Source organism: Neopsephotus bourkii, unplaced genomic scaffold, assembly GCF_033783945.1.
Source record: "Neopsephotus bourkii isolate Nb327-2 ecotype Australia unplaced genomic scaffold, CSIRO-AGI_Nbou_v1 NB_787, whole genome shotgun sequence".
NCBI classification, from domain to species: domain Eukaryota; kingdom Metazoa; phylum Chordata; class Aves; order Psittaciformes; family Psittacidae; genus Neopsephotus; species Neopsephotus bourkii.
Window position 1 is genome coordinate 3241982 of NW_026901283.1, and position 6000 is coordinate 3247981.

A 6000-nucleotide genomic window follows, 5' to 3' on the forward strand; every position below is an offset into this window, starting at 1 on the left:
GCAGTACACAAGCATTCAGAGCTTTCTGGTTGCTATCCTGAGCCAAGACACAGGCACATACTTAACCTCAAGTAAATGGCAAGCCCCAAGAAATCAATGGGCCAAGACTTCTGCAGCCACCGGTACCTGACACTTTAACACAGAAAGCAGTACTAAAACTCTTCCCCTGCCCACAGTATTCAGCCATATGAAAAGGCCATTCTTTTAGCATTAGCAAAGAGTTTGTGAACTCAGCAGGGGAATAGTGCTGCAATTTCACCAGGATACCTATTTCTTTTTCTATTGCCTACCAAAGGAAGCAATGTTAGATATTTCCTACCATGTGCTCCATTCCCGCAGAGAGCTCATAGCCTCCTTCTGTTTTTCATAGTTGGACCTGTTGTTGCTTATTAGTTGCCACATTATCATCTGAAGCAAAGATCATTGTGCTGGATGCTCTAAGCAAAAAAATAAAAAGGCAAATAGTGCTACTCCTATCTGAGCATGAAAGGAGGTAAATAATACAATGAGGTATGAGGATGATAAATTGAGTTATGGAGGATGATGTAGAAAGAAAAAAAGCCTTTGTTAGATACTCATTACCAAACTCATTTGAGATAAACTGTAGGAACAACAATTCATTGGAGGGGAAACAAACTCTGTGCAGTTAAGTGTATGGTACCAAAAGCAAAAGATAAAAATGACCTTTGCTTTTAATGTATTTGTCTTTCATATCAATTCATAGACTGTGAACCCACACTATTAGAACTACTGGTCTAACACTGAAAGTCAATGTGATTTCATACTTGCTGGCACTGCAAACTGCCTGCCTATCACTCAATTAGAAGAGAGACATTAGCTCAGGTGTTGCCTAGAATCTAGCTGCTCCCTCACCTTTGTAATGTACCCACCATTCATCTTTAATTCAGTGCTCTGTAATCACCTGGGTTTAAATCAATTCTGGGCTGTCAAAAGCATAGGGGATCAAATGAAAATGTGAAATTTAAAATACAAATAACCACTGATGGTAAATTTTAGCTGCTAGCATTGTATCATTACGGCAACGTTGATGTCATTTACAGCAACATTAAAGCAAGTATTATTAAGAGAAAATGAAGCATTTGTCAATGAGTATTTTTACTGTTATTGAAGGTCTCAGAATTAACACACTTGCAGTATTTTGACTAAAACTAAGATCATTCAAGGGCTCTTTCTAACACATTAGCATCTTATTAGACTTTGAGGGTGTTTCAGATATTCCTTCCTTAACTAGTAAAGGAAGAAATTGAATTCCAATAAGAATGGTACAAAACTGTGGAAATGTACTATTTGCTGTTGCATGTACACTTTGAGATAAAAGTACTCAGAACAGAAATATCAGCCTTTTTGCCAAAAAGTATAAAACTTAATTTCCATGGTCCCAAAAGGAAATATGAACCAAACTCTTATATCCCAGCCACTGCTGAAGAATTTTTGATTATATTAATTACCCATTACCTTTTATAGGGCTATTTCTTCAGTCAGAATGCACCCGCTGAGATTAGAGTTCTGTCTCTAGCATCATAAAGCTAAAGCAAGCTGCTAGTGAATATCACAGATGGGTTTATGTTTATTATAAGAGCATTTTTTGAATATTCAATTGCATGAGAAAACTTCTGAAAAGCAATCTGAGTTGTTTGCAGAGCGTTAAAAATGTATTCCTCTGTCTTCTCCTCCAAACACCTATAGTGTTTTATACATACAGATATTTCAGCACAGAAACACACGGGTTGCTATGTTACTCCCTGACTACCTCCTTGCTAAACCTTACAAATAGAAAAGAGATAATGTCAGTGAGAAGGTCAGGAGCACGTAAGAGGTTTGGGCACAGCCCTGGGCAGCCTGGTCCAGAGCAGAGCACAAGGCTATGGTGGTGTTCATCACATGAAAGGCCCACCTCACCAAGTATCTTGTCTTCAAAAGCATCCAGAAAGGATAACAGAGGAGAAACGCAGTGACAGAAAGCAGTCATGCTTTGTCATGACATATGCGTCATGACTGTGATTCAGCAGGTGTACCTATCTGGGCAGAAACAGACAGGCTTGGTGTACAATACAAAGAGCCAAAGCCGAAATATTTCTGGGGCAGAAAATGCATTAACAGCAACAGCACATGTACAGAATACAGTTGTCGTACATCTGTCTGATTCAGGGAGCACAGCAAGAGAAAGAAAACTTGGTCTTACACCTACTTACCTGGTGTTAAGCAAGATATACACCTCTAATCATTGTATACATTCATAAGAATACAAAGCCCTCCTTCTACTATGCTGAAATGCATTACGATGAACGACAGGTTTCTTTCCCAAATGTTTGCGCTCATGCTAAGTTATATTTACACGGCCTAAGCAGCTTGTACCAAGAGACAGGGCTGGCATCCTCATTTATTGAAGCCCACATGTATCACAGTATCACAGTATGTTAGAGATTGGAAGGGACCTCAAAAGATCATCTAGTCCAATCCCCCTGCCGGAGCAGGAACACCTAGATAAGGTTACACAGGAACGTGTCCAGGCGGGCTTTGAATGTCTCCAAAGAAGGAGATTCCACAATGTCCCTGGGCAGCCTGTTCCAGTGTTCCGTCACCCTCACTGAGAAGAAGTTTCTTCTCAGGTTTAAGTGGAACCTCTTGTGCTCCAATTTGTATCCATTACCCCTTGTCCTTTCATTGTTTGCCACTGAGAAGAGCCTGGCTCCATCCTCGTGACACTCCCCCTTTATATATTTATATACACTAATAAGGTCACCCCTCAATCTCCTCTTCTCCAAACTATAGAGACCCAGCTCCCTCAGTCTTTCCTCATAAGGGAGATGCTCCACTCCCTTAATCATCTTAGTTGCCCTGCGCTGGACTCTCTCCAGCAGGTCCCTGTCCTTTTTAAACTGAGGGGCCCAGAACTGGACACAATATTCCAGATGAGGTCTCACCAGGGCAGAGTAGAGGGGAAGGAGGACCTCTCTCGACCTACTAACCACCCCCCTTCTAATACACCCCAGGATGTCATTGGCCTTCTTGGCCACAAGGGCACAGTGTCGGCTCATGGTCACCCTGTCGTCCACCAGGACCCCCAGGTCCCTCTCCCCTACACTGCTCTCTAACAGGTCGTTCCCCAGCCTATACTGGAACCTGGGGTTGTTCCTGCCCAGATGCAGGACTCTACACTTTCCCTTGTTATATTTCATCAAGTTATTCCCCGCCCAACTCTCCAGCCTGTCCAGGTCTCTCTGGATGGCAGCACAGCCTTCTGGCGTGTCGGCCACCCCTCCCAGCTTAGTGTCATCAGCAAACTTGCTGATAGTACACTCAATTCCCTCATCTAAATCGTTGATGAATATATTAAATAATACTGGTCCCAGTACCGACCCTTGAGGCACTCCACTAGATACAGGCCTCCAACTAGACTCCGCCCCATAGACTACAACTCTCTGGCTTCTCTCCTTCAGCCAGTTCACAGTCCAAATGTGATGAGATATAGAGAGGCTAGCTAGCTTACAAACAGGGTGAGGTAAAACCAAAATGCATGAAGACTCAGGTAATAAGGAATGAATGCTTTAAGATATAGATGGCTGCAATATAAATACAATTGAGTTGAAATGCACACTGAGCAGATTCTACCTTGTCCCTGTGAGTGCCATCCCCTTCACATGAGAAAAGTCTGGCTCTGTGGCTTCTTGCTCAATTATGAAGTTAATCAATGAACTAATTGAGCTTGGTCAGTTTGGTCTTTTGAGCCTTTCTTTATGGATTAACTTTGATTAGAGCAAACAGAAGACATGAGGAAGGCTGTAAAGGGGAAGGAGTGGATAAGCCTAGTATGTGAGATGAATGAGTGTTGTACAGCGTATTTATGAAGACACTATTGGGTTGTAGGAAAGAATACGACAGAGACATGTACCTTTTAAAGCCCTATAACCCACATGGCATTAGAAATCTTTCTCTTGGTGTTTTGCCATCCCTGATGTTTATTTCTCTAACTGTGCTTCTAGGTTTTCTAGCCAGTTAGCAACAAAACAATGCCCCACAGGAAAGAGACATTGTATCTGTAACTGAAACTAAAGACTATTCCTCCTAGAACAAAAGGATCTGAAGGAGAAAACACAGGCACCCATGTGATATTAAAAAAAATCTACATATATAATATAATTTACATGAAAAAATGTGACAGAAAGGGCCCAGCTTCTGTGCAGAAGCAGGATGATTTATTAAAGATGCTGCTAAAAGTGAGCTTGCATTATTGGATGTGGGCTTCAAAATTAAGGCTTAAGACTAAGTTATGTGGAAAAGTAGCAATGACTTATAGGTCCTGGCACTTTTGTGCTACTTTTTCTCTGAGTCTAATATGTAGAAAAAAAAAATAATGTTCTATACATCAGAGCAATTATTTTTTTAAATTGCTTTGGAAAGCACACATTCTGAAAATGTTTTAGTTCATACTGGGTAATGATGAGCAAGCTAAACAACTTCATGCTTTTAAAATGTAACTATTAGGTGTTCTTTTTCTAATGAACATCTTATGCTACAATTGCCTTCCTTTTGGCTGTCTGAATAATATTATCTTGAGGAAAAGTAAAAGTGCTTATGCAAAATATCATCACTTACAGAGGAAGAAACTTATTTAATGCAGAGAAGCCAGGTTTCAAAGGGAAAAATATTGAAACTGAAGGTGTACCCTGCCTCTATGACTTCTGCTTATCTCTGCTTTGGTATGGAATGAAAGGTACAGACTGCGAAATACATGGCTACTGTGAAGTTCAGAGTCGGGTATTTGGGTGCAAACATTCACTTCTGGAAGCTGATGAAAAATAGGCCACTTTGGTGACCCTGATTCCCTCCTCCCAGGAGAGAAGAGTATAATTTCACAGATAAGACAACCTGGGGAGACCTTGACTGAAGTTCAGGGGACAGTTCTTGTCAGCTCTGTGCAAAAATATAAACCCAACAGGGCATGGGGGCAGGAGGATCAAAGAAACGAAAGATTTGTCCCTTGAGAGTGAACTAAGAGTGTTTGTCTTTCTTAATTTAGCAAAGCAGAGGCCAAGAGAGATCTGATTGAGCTCTATAAATACATCGGGGTAAGCATCAGGGAGCCAGAAGAGCAATTTAAGCTGAAGAACAATGTTGGCATGAGAACAAATGAGCATTAATTGGCATGAATAAATTTTGGCTGAAAAGCTATTTGAGGCGTGATTTCCTAGAACAGCTTTCCAGTGGGGATGGAAAAAGCAAAAACAGAAAAAAAAAACCCCAACAAAAAGCAAACGTCAAGGAGATTTAAGGTAAAGTCTGATGCATGCCTGACTGGGTTGTGACAGCATGGCTATCTGTGATAGCACCAGCCAGAATTTAAGTAAGCCTCTCCTGCCCTACTTTCCATGTTCATTTTCTCGGTGGGATTGCCATTTACAGAAACTACTCTGCCTTGCAGCCTGGGTGTTATTGAGGCTTTCAAAAAACTGTAAAGGCATCCTGGGAGAGCAGATACTTGCCTTGATGGTACAAAGCTTCTGGATTTTGGACCAAACTGCATACTCCTGCACAGTATGGGAGCACACCTTCTGCAGCGTATGTGATTTACTTGAATGTCTGCCCAGTACAAACCAGTGGTCCTGAGGTGCTAATGTCACAAGCAGAAATATACAGATGAAGGGACAGCCCTCTATTCTTTAATTAACTCATACAGTTCTTCAGCCATATTGTACATCAAGCCTGTCCATAAAAATGGCAATTTTATAATGTGCAAAAAGAGAATAAGAAGATTCATAGAGATTGAAGATTCATTTATGGCAAACGTATATGTGTTTTTGAGTGTACAACACATTCCAAATAGATACCTTACTGTGACCCATAAAACTACTTCTGTAATTTTTTTGTTTCAACGTTGGATGACATTGTCACAAATTAGTGGCTTTGTAATATGCAAAGGTGTATTAGGTCATCCCTTGAAGGGATATTTTTTTGGTCAGATGTGTGATGTTAATGTAT